Genomic DNA, 12,117 nt, shown 5'->3' with positions numbered 1-12,117 from the left:
CTTGTCTCTCGCATGCTGACACTTGCTGCTACACGATATATTTTTGAGTAATGACTTTAGATTGACCCTCTACTTCTCTTCCCCCTTTACTAGCTCATAATATTTGCTCTAGGGTTGGCTAGCTGTCAGAAGTAAACTTATTTTTTCATGCCAATTGATTTCTTTCAACTCTTTTCCATCAATCATGGAAATAGGCACTGATATATCATTAACTCAATTTAATTATAAACGCTTTTTTTGGTTTTGAATCTTAAGTAAGATAAATAAGATGTTACGTCATCATTTATATAATTCCTGCAATTTAAACCCTTAACTAGGGAAACGCTGCCTACGATTTCGCATTTTCTTTATTCTAAAATTGTATTTTCTAATGAAAGCATTAGTATGAAAATCAGCCAATATATTCTGAGGATTTTTTTTTCTTGTTATATAAATATGTTTTAGAAATTTTTCAACATATATTATCACTAAAAAAAGTAATCGTGGTTGAACATACATTTTCTTCCCAAATTACATGTTATAACAAATAATATTATTGAAAAAACATATTACTTTCACGTTTTAAGTTGCATTTATTTTTTTCAGTATACAAAGGTATATATAAAACAATATAATGGGCAATTCCACAATTATATGAAAAAAAAATAACAATGTGTAAAATTAACTGTTTTCTGTTTATCGGCATCATTTCTTGTGAACATTCGTGGCATGGTTTTCGAAGACATTTTAAACATATAGGTTAACTATTAGTATAAAAATCAGCCTGTAAATTATGTAGATATTTCTCTTGGTATATTAATATATTTTTGAAATTTTTCAAAATGCATTATCACTAGAAAAATTAACTGTATTTAACATACATATCAGAATCAGCAGAATGCGAACTTTTATCGAAAAAATCTTCTGTACAATTATCCTCATCTCTAAATTCACTTTCTTGTTTATTTAAAAGTCTCAGGAGCTCTGCTTCATAACGAGGATCTGAATGTTGAATGATATTTTGAGGAATAAGTTTTAGAGCCATCTGCTAAGCCTTGTATAATACTGAACCATTAAAAGTGAGGTGCGGTCTTACAGACGTAGCTTAAAGAAATAACTGAAATATTAAAAAAAATCATCCGCAGAAACCGGTTGAAAAAGTACATGTGTAGTGAAAAAAAAAACAAGAAGCTTCAATGTCAATCCATTCGATTGAGCTCAAAATAGAATAAGGGTGAAAGAAAGTCCATCCTTAGCGGTCTGAGATACCTTACCTCCCTAGTTAAGGGATAAATTATGTCAGTAGATTCGAAAGAAAGTAAGATAAGAGGCTGTAAGGTTATAATATATTTTCGTATCACATATTAAATCCTTTCTACCATGTTTTTAGAATTTTGATAAATAATACAATTTTACATTATCTTGCAGATGCATCTTCATAGATTAAGTGCATGCACTATAATATCTTTTTAATGACAAGAATTATTTTTAAAAAGTATTGTCAAGATATTGAAAACAGAAGAATTATTTGCTCCAACGTATACTTTAGGTTTAAAATAGATTTCTTTATTATCATATATTGCAAACTATGACTAAGTAGTCTCCATACTCTTTCAATTATTATTAGCATGTTTAAGGTAGATTTGTTTTGAAAGTATTACTTTTACAACAGAAATTGCATTACCAATATTTTCACATTTCCTTATTTAAATTGTTTCTTCACTTTTTTTTTTTTTTTTTTTTTTTGAGTTTACTAGATAATGGTTTGAACTACATGAACTTACTACATGAAGAATGTGAAAGTATGACTTATAAAACTAAATGTTATAATAGTTTTGTATCATAGAGACAGAATTATAGACAGTTGTTGTACTATGGTTAGTATTTTGTATTCCACACAATAAAAACACTGGAACGTATGTATGATAAATTTCTTCTATATACCGAATTCTATACACCTATATAATTCTATATACCTTCTATATCTTTATACCGGAAACATTTTTATAACAGAATATTTGTGGAAATTACATTATCAAACAACTTTCTAGGAAACTTTGGTTGTAAAAATGCATTTCATTTACTTCCTCCTTTTTCGCTTATTTTTGATAATGAAATATAAGATCTTCTTGAAAAAAATTATTTGCTCAAAAGAAGAGCTGAATCAGATAATATTTCTGAATCGACAAATAATAAAAGAATATCTATTAACAATAAAGAGATCCTGAAACTCAACAAAACTAACCAATTTAATTTCAGCCACCAAATTTGTTTCAAATATATTTTAGAAGGGGTGTTATAATGGAGTACTAATATAATGATCTATATCAGAGATTTAATTAAAAACAGACACTACCACTATTACACTGCGTAAAAAAATAGAACAGTCGTTTTCTGTAAATTTTCTTTTATATTTTTATCCTGGCTAATAGATTTATATGTAGGTTTTATTTGACAATATTTTCTTTATTTTTCATGTAAAAGTGAAATGGCTACCACTATTTATAATTAGACAGACGAGAATATATGATTTGCAGTGTGTAAAGAAAGTAGGACACCTACTACCTTTTTTTATTTTATTTCGGGGAATGTGCATGAGTCGAAGAGTAAGTATATAGTTTTTTTAAACTGTTTTTTCTCAGGCAAAAGTATTTTTTCAAATATTTCACTGATGCTTTAATTCCAGAATGCCTTGAGGTTTGCCCTTAAATGATTTTCGAAAAGGTCAAATTGTTGCATATAAAAATGGAGGTAAAAGTTTTACAATCATCGCTCGTATACTGCATGTCAGCCACAATACAGTCTCTAACTTTATTATAAATCCAAACAGAAACGTAATAGGAAAGAAGACTGGTAGGTCTAAAAAGTTAACGCCTCGTGATGAAAGAAAACTTCCTCATGAGCTAAAAAAGAGTAATGGAAGTGTTGCAAAAGCTCGAAATGAAGCAGGACTCATTCATGTGTCCAAGCAAACAGTATACAACTACATCCAAAAGTCAAAAAAATTCGTTTTCAAGAAACGGAGGCATCATCCAAAGTGGAAGCCAACACATACTGATAATTGTTTGTCTTTGGCTAAGAAATACATGTCATGGACCCCAAAATGGACTTCTGTGATATTTTGAGATGAAAAAAACGTTAACTTAGATGGTCGAGATGGTTATCAATGCTACTGACATTGTCTGAAGAAGGCAGTACAACATTATTCAACTAGACAAATGTAGGAAGGAAGTTTGATGTTCTGGTTAGAAGTTGGGTATGGAAGAAGAACAAGTTTGATCTTTCTCAAAGGTAGGCAGAAGCATACAGATTACATTAATGTTCTGAATTCTGAGCTTCTTCCTTATGGCTTCGTATTTGGAGGAGAACAGTGTATGTTTCAACAAGTTGGAGACTCAATCCACACCAACAATGGAGTTAAAAATTCTCTCGCTGCAAATAATGCGCAGTTTTTACCATGGCCAACCAAAAGCCCTGATCTTATTTTAGTAGAAAATATCCGGGCAATGCTTGTTCGTCGTGTATACGCTGGTGGGAAGCAATTTGAATCACTCTTCGCTTCGAGTGGCATTAAATATTCTCTGGGAATACTTTTTGTTAAATAGAAATCCAATCTTTGTGTGATTCACTTTCAAACAGAATATTAGAAGTCATAAGAGCCAATGGAAAGTGTATTCCTTACTAAAACCGCTTGTATTTTGTTTGTTTTATAATTATCCTTCTACTTTTTTTACATTGTTTCAAATGAAAGAAACCATTTTTGTTGTCATTTATGCATTATTTTTCAATATCATGGTAATGATATTAATATTTTTTCGGTGAATGACCTAAAAATAATTCTTATAAAAATAATTGCAGTAAAAATAAAAATAAAAATAAAAATTAGTGTCCTTCGGCTTTTTTAAATAGTGTGTAATGAATAAATTGATCTCAAAATGGGAATATTGAATAATAAAAAATGGTAGATAAATTATACATTTTTTATATACAAGATGATCAAAATTAAAACATCCCTACTCTGAGCTCTCCATACAGAGAACTACTCAGTGGAAAGTCTCCAAAATATTTGAACGTACTATTCAAGACATAGAGAGACGGATTACGCAAATAAATAAATAAAATAAAGTTATATATTTAAAGTTATACAATAATATATTTATATTTTTCGGTCAATGTGGTTAATTTATTGTTATAAATACGAACCATTAATTATTAATATGAACAGGTCAGTATGATAAACCTATTAATTACTTTAACCGCTTATTTTTTAAGAAGTAATGATTAACGACATTTGTCGTAATATATTCATAATTCATAAATTGATTTAGAAGATAGTTATGGAATAATCAATATTTATATCTATTATATCATATTAACCCTTAACTGGGGACGTGTGGTCTGTGCGACCGCTAGCGATGGATTTTCGCTCACCCCTATTCTATTTTTAGCTCGATCAAATGGATTGACCCTGTAGCTTCCTGTTTTGTGACCTTCAATACACGTGCATTTTTTCAACCGTATTCAGCAGATGCTTTTTAAAATAATTCAGCTATTTCTTCGAGCGCGGTCTCTAAGACCGCATCTCCCTGTTAGTGTCCCAGTGATAAACAAGGCTTAGCAAATGGCGCTAAAACTTGGTTCCATAAATATCATCGAATTTACTGATCCTATAATGAAGCAGTGCTCCAGACACTTTTAAACGAAGCAGAAAGTGATTTTAGTGATAAGGATAATTGGACAGAAGAGTTTTTTGATGAAAGTTCGCATTCAACTGATTCTGATATGTATGTTCAAACATGATTAATATTTCTAGGGATAGTGTATTTTGAAAAATTTATAAAATGTATTAATATACCAAGAGATATATATGCAGAATTTATAGGTTGATTTTTATACTAGCTTTTAACCTGTATGTTTAAAATGCCCTAGAAAACCGAGCTATGAAAGTCACACAAGCCGATAAAAAAGGGCCAATTTTACCCATTGCCAATTTTTTTTTATATATATATATATATAATTGTTGAATTTTACATTATATTGTCTTCTATATACCTTCATATACTGTAAAAATAAATATGATTTAAAAAGGAAAAAGTAATGTTTTTTCAAGAATATTATTTATTGTAACATGTCATTTGAGAAGAAAACGTATGTTCGAACGAATTTACTTTTTTAAATGATAATGTATTTTGAAAAATTTCTAAAACATATCTATATATCAAGAAAAATATCTGCAAAATATATTGGCAGTTTTTCATACTAATAAATTCATTAGAATATTTAATTTGAATGTAAATGAAATGCCGTCTCGGAGACCGCACCTACCTAGTTAAGTCCTAAAATTTCACCTCCCAAGTTAAGGGTTAAAGTTAACTTGTTACTTTTCCTGATCAGGTATTTTTAACATGGACAAATTAATACGCTTAAAATATTTTCCAATTATTTTCATTTTCTTTATCACCAAAATTAACCTCATAAGAAATGAAGAATGTGGCAGAATTAACGCAAGGTTTGAATTTGTCATGTTTTGTGCACTAAAATGCTGGCAACCCTATTAAAAAACTATTTTACAAATGATACTTCAGGGTTAATAAAAATGGAGCGTTACACGGTATAATAACGCGTTTTCATTGTTCTACAAAATTTCAAAAATAATGAAAATCTGTCGGCCATAGCTAAATTTGAGAACTGGTCTCCTAGGTCGTGTGATTTAGCACCATTGGATTTCATTTCATGGGGTAATTTGTAGTTAAATGGCTATGCTCACAAACATGCGTGCATTGAAAGGGGAGATTCAAAGCGTCATCAATGAAATTCAGCCACATTTATATAAAATGGTCTTGGAAAATTTCAAAAAAGAATGCGTATGTGCCAGCAAAATTTTGGAAGTCATTTGCTCTATATGTTATTCCACATGTATCTCTATTCTGTGTACATTAAGATTACAATATAACAATTTATAGAAAATAAAATTTAATTCAAATCTAATTCAAATCTTGTGTTTTATATTTAATTCAAATCTTGCGTAAAGATGTTGTTCTATCATGTTACGCTCCATTTTTACTAACCCTAAACGAATGGTTGTTTTTTGCGAGGTTGCCAACTTTGTACTGCGCGAAATATAGGAAATTCAAATCTTGCGTTAATTTTGGGGCACACTTTACAAGCCTACATTCTCTTAATATTAGGAAAATTTGTCTTTCAAATAAAATTGAACATATAATACACTCTTCTTTAAAATAAAGGAATATTTTTTGGGAGAATTCTTCAAAAATTTAGTTATATTTTAAAATTAACATAAAAACTTCATTTCTAATAAAGATTTAAATATCAAAGATATAAATTCAATATAAGCTGACAATAGCGTTAAAAAAATAACATCTTTTAAAGTGTTAGAAAATTTATCAGCATTTCTCTCCATTGTTATAAAATTTAATTGCCTTACTCCACGCCATTCACTAAAATAATAATATATTTGCTTTTATTTCAAGATCAAAAAATAAAAAAATAAACATAAAATATACCAAACCTGCACTGAATAGAGCAATTGATAATGACTTTAATGATGCTATACTCTGAACTATTGTCAACAAGAATCCAGACTGTTTAACAAGCATTTTCCTATTCAGCAATGAGCTAATCATTGTGCGAACATTTATTTCGCAGAAGATTCTCCTGCAAGCAATCCGTTTTAAATGACAAATCAAGCACTTCGCAGCTTGACTTATTCATCGTTTCCTCTGAACTAGGAAAAGCCAGCTAAACGGAAATTTCAGCTCCGGAATGGAAACTATCAGGTGAGCTTCGAAAAGCGGGAACAATGCACGAACAATGCTTTGGTTTTCAATGCTGTAGAACGCTAGGAAAATGCATATTTTAGAGATAAAATATAGTAGCTTTACCGCCAATTTACACTTCTAAACTGCAATTCATTTTGAATCGTAGTTTAACGTAGGGCTTTAATTCTCCTAACTCGTTTTATTAAAATTAACTTTAATATATGATTAGTTAAATGCTAATACATTTATTTCTAAGAAGTTATTATGTCTATTAAAATGGATAACTTTCAAGATAGGTGATTGTTTTGTTATTGATGTTGCAAGAAATATATATTATACTAGATCATAGAGGGAAACAAAGATAAGTAAGCTTAAATATAAAAATGAAAATCTTATTAAATTTTCAACTCTTTGACGAAGGCATATTCTTATTTACTATAATTACTTTCTGTTGAGAATTATAGAGAAAGTATAGCAATCATTAAAAAAATTGAACTCGAGATTTTGACAAATCTCCATGTTTCAGACCACCCTGAGTTCGAAAAACACATTTTTGGAAAACGACCATCTATATGTGACAAGTGATATCACTGACTTTCCGGCCCACCCGAAGCCACACGGTTAAAAATACTGAATGACCAGACCACCGAAACAGCAACACTGGTGGGAATTGTGGTTGAGTCCTACGGGCCATCACCGGCCACGGTACAACCCTTCCCGAAGGAAGTATGCCCCGTCATCGATCGAAAGAGCCAGATCTCCCACCTTTTTATGCAACTTTCAGATTGGAGAGATCCAACCACTATACCGGTAGCATCTCATCTTTATTTCGAGCCCCCCCCCCCAAGGGTTCGTCTATATGTGACGGAGATAACTCAAAAATGCTTTGAGAGAGATGGATAAAATTCATTATACAGACTCAAAACCAAATTTGTAAATATGATGTTGAGAAAAATGAACTTCTGGACTACAAAACATAGAAACCTAGATAGATAGAATTCAGTACACAAATTTTAAATCTTTAATATAGAAGCATACCAAATTTTGAGTAAAATCTAAGAAAGAGTTCATCTGTACTTTCAAAAACATTCTCAAAAGCACAATGACTTAAATGTATTAAATTTCCTACTTAATTTCGTGATTTGAAGTGTAGTTTTCTGCCAATTTTTTGTTTCAATCGATTGGAAAGAACTCTTCTGAAACTCAAATTTGATTTTTTTGATACTTTTGAATCGCATGGCAGGGATTAATTGCCAAAACACGCACCAATGATCAGTAAAATTGATAAATTTATGCCAAACGTTTTTTTAACAACTGTGCGCCACAGGCATGGACGGTGTTTATTGGGATAATAACTCTGTTAGAGAGTGTGCCAGAGCGTTTAGGAGTGACCAATCAGGCTCGTATTTGGTATAGGAATTATAATTTCAAAATTTATATTTATTAGCAAAAGCGTGAGGACTAATGTTATTTTTATTAGAATTGTTGGCTATTTTAAATTTAAATATTTATTTATCCTATAATGGTTGTATTTACACTCTCTTTAAAATGAATGTTTGAAAATGAAACATTGTTTCACTCGCCGTATTCCTAAATATTTTTTTTTCCTTCGACTTCCGTGAACAACAGAGATTTAGCGAATGTATATATAAATGTCTTGAAGATTCTACAGAACATGAATATAAATGTGTATTAACCTCAAAAATATGTTTTGAGGGGAGAAAGTAACTGTAAAAGCAATGTAAGATATAAGAAAGTGAGATAATTTTTCTTTTGAGAATTGAATGTTATTTAAAATGATATGGCACGAATACATCGTTTTTTCTATTTAAAACATATTTGTTTAGTTTAATTATATGGAAATTAATTCCTAGTAAAAGTAAAGATTAAGTGCAGAAGTTTCATAGATTAACCGTGACTGGAAACGGAGTCAAATTGACTCCGAGTTATTCATTAGCTGTGATTATCACGTGGTATTTTGTCCTTGAATGCAATCATCTCCTCAGTACCTTCAAATTGTTCTTTCAGCAGTATGTTGGCAAAAGTCTAAGTATGAACACGTGCGTATAACCGAGCTATTCTTTTTCAAAGTTTATTTATGGAGTCTTTGTCTCCACGTCTTTGTTTTGATTTGAATAATGCAAAAAGAATAAATAAACATTCTTAAAATAATATTTCAAAATATTCGCTTCTTAATTTGCAATTCCTACTATTAGTTCACACTTTCCCTATATATATTTATATATCTTGTTCAAGTTTTCAATCGCTTATAAAATACTTTTTTATACATCCACTCAAGTTCAAATACATTTTTTTTAAACTTGTAGTGGATGACACTTGATGTTAATACAGTTTTTTTTCAAACATTAATTCATTAATTATTAAATTTAATTAAATTTTAATACTTTAAATAGAGTTTTAGCAGTTTGTAATGAACATTAAAATCAATAGGTAGTAGCTGAATCGGTCAAATGCAAGGATTTCAGTATTTTTGACGTAAAGGTGAAGAATGCGAGTTCAATTCTTGCAAAAGTAGAAATTGACTTAATTTTTATATATATATTACTTATTGTTTGTTAAATTCTAACATTTATTAACTTCTCGTAATATCTAAATGAGGTAAATACTCATTAAAAGATTGTTTAGGTTTTTCTGATAACCTCTTTCCAACATTCAATATTATAGCATGTAACATGTTTTGTATCAATATTTTTAATATTTTTGATAGCTACATGACTTCCAGAATGTATTCTGTTTCCAAATAAATCCCAATACTGTTTACAAAAGAAAAAAAGGAAAAGAAAAATGAAGTAATTGTGACTCCACGTCTCTGGCCACGGGAAGATATTCATGCTTCCAGTTACGAGTTAAATTCAAAACCAAATCAGACATTCTATAACAGATATTTCTATCTAAATATAAGATGGCATTGGATATTAAAATCTTTGAAAAATTAACGAATCGTAATAAAACTTCGACAATTTAGATGCAGAAATGTATTCAATATAAATTTCCCTTTTATCAAATTCTACTTCATTCTCACTTAAAACTCTATATATGGTCTTTTTCTCAAAACATTTTTCTTTTAATAACCAAGAATTCGGAAAACTCTCTATCCCAAACCTAATGCGAGATCAATTTCCAACCAAAATGCAATTGAGTATGTAAATTTCTGCTGCTCTCTCAGAAAACTAAAGGAAGAATCTACCAAAGGAACATTGTTTTGTGGGCGAAATTATTTTTTAATTAAGCCGTTGGAAAATGAAGTGGATGCAAATTGTGTTTAATGGATATTAAAACTTCTTGGGTTTTACTTGTTGCGATAGTGTTAATGGATTTGCCACAGAATAACCCGAATTGAATTAGAGAAAGAGGAAATCGAAGAGTGTTCAGAGGATACGGGAGTCAACATGGGAAAAGAGAAATTAGGGAATTCGAAATGTAATTCATTTTTATTGGGAAGAATAATATTAAGAGTTGCATTCATTTGCAGATGGAAGAAAGAAGAGTTTTCTTTTTATAATAATTTAGATTATATTTATATCCTCTTATTAAAAAAACTATAGTATATAGATAAAATTATGGAAATATATTATAATGATAAGATAAAGACAAATTTTGGTTAAGTAAAAAAGTAAGTGTTGTTATTTAGAGCAAAATATTTTATTCTGCACGTCTGAAGAATTAGATTTTTATATATTGAAATGCATTTTCGTAAATTCCGCGATTTCGAGATTTTATTATTTTTTTACATGAAATATTAAAACATCCATCCTGTCCAATAATTAAATGTTTTTACTTTCACGTAGACGTAGTATATAGTAAATATAGTGATAATCGAATTCGATGTTTTGTGAATCTCCATGTATTATATCTCCTTGAGTTTCAAGAACACATTTTTGGAAAATGTCCGTTTGGTCTGTCAGCAACAAAGATAACTCAAAAGCGCTTTGAGATGCGAAGATGAAATTTGATATACAGTCTTCACACTAAATTTGCAAATTTCTATCAAATTTTGAATAAAAGCTGTTCGAATATAAACACTATAATTACAAACCGTAAGGAGCTAGTTAAGTAAATGTCGGTACACTGATTTAACATCTATGCTGTAGACACCTGTCCAATTTTGATCCAAATCGAACTATGGGTTGCCTATCTGTCGGTTAGTACTTTGAGAAACACGTAAACGCTATAATTCAAAGACGTAATGACTTAATGATAATGATGTCGTGTTCGTGTTACCACGAAAAGGGGGTGCAGTAGATTCTGAGGGTAAAAACACCTGAGCAACCGAGGGCAGAAGTCTGATTTCTAGCTCATATGAAGTGACACTCACCCACTTGCTTGCACAACCCTTTTTCACAGGGGGGGGGCACTTTCAAACACCTCACAGATAGAACACAAGGCCCAAACCAGGACTCCCAGGTCACAGGGAAGATGAGCTACCCCTTGGATAGGACACTGGTATTTATTGACTTAATTATACTAAATTCTGTATGGGATTTTGTGGCTACAATTGCAGTTCTGTTTCAAAGATCTATTTCATTCTGTTGAGAAAAACGTGTTTAAAATACAATTTCGAGCTTTTGAATACAATTAACGTGTGCCTAGATTTTATCGCCAAATAACTCGCCAAAGCTGACATGATAGATTCAGTAAAAATTCTAACTAAATACAAAAATTAATATTTCGTAACTACTGAATGCTAATGCCATGTGAAGCATTCTTCGGAGCAAGTTTATTAGAGAGTATGCGTGAACGTTTTGGGAATAACAGTTTTTATGGTATTGAATTCAAACCTTCACAAACAAACAAAAAACAAGCGACTGATATTTGTATTCACTTTTTTTTTTTTAATTTACTCCTCTAATTGAAGTCATGGACCAAGAATTATTTTTTCAGAAAATTTCTAACTATGAGAGTGACGTTGAAATATACTTATTTTTTTCTTTTGATCATTGGATGTATTTTTTCAAAGAAAGTGCACGTTTCCATACCTTTAATAATTCTTCAATTCTAGGTTAAATTATGGGTTTAGTTTAATTTAGTTATATTAACGTCTCGTTTTAAAGCAACACTAGGGCTATTTTGGGACGGACCTCGCAATTTTGAACCGCGATCAGATGACGAGGATAAGACCTGATCTGGCACACCCCTCTCCACACCATGCCACACCAGTGGGACGGACGTTTGGCCAGGACGTTTTAACGTGCACCAGACCCGCTTACACGACGGTTCTTTGGTGAAATAGGGTCTCGAACCTCAAACCCTCCGGTTCCAAAGACGAGACCTTACCACCTGGCTACCGCTGCCCTAGGTAAAATTCTGGAACCTCTAGGATTTTCAGTTAAAAAAAAAA

The sequence above is a fragment of the Argiope bruennichi genome, chromosome 11 (genome assembly GCF_947563725.1).
Source record: "Argiope bruennichi chromosome 11, qqArgBrue1.1, whole genome shotgun sequence".
Classification (NCBI taxonomy): Eukaryota; Metazoa; Arthropoda; class Arachnida; order Araneae; family Araneidae; genus Argiope; species Argiope bruennichi.
This window is presented reverse-complemented; position numbering follows the sequence as displayed.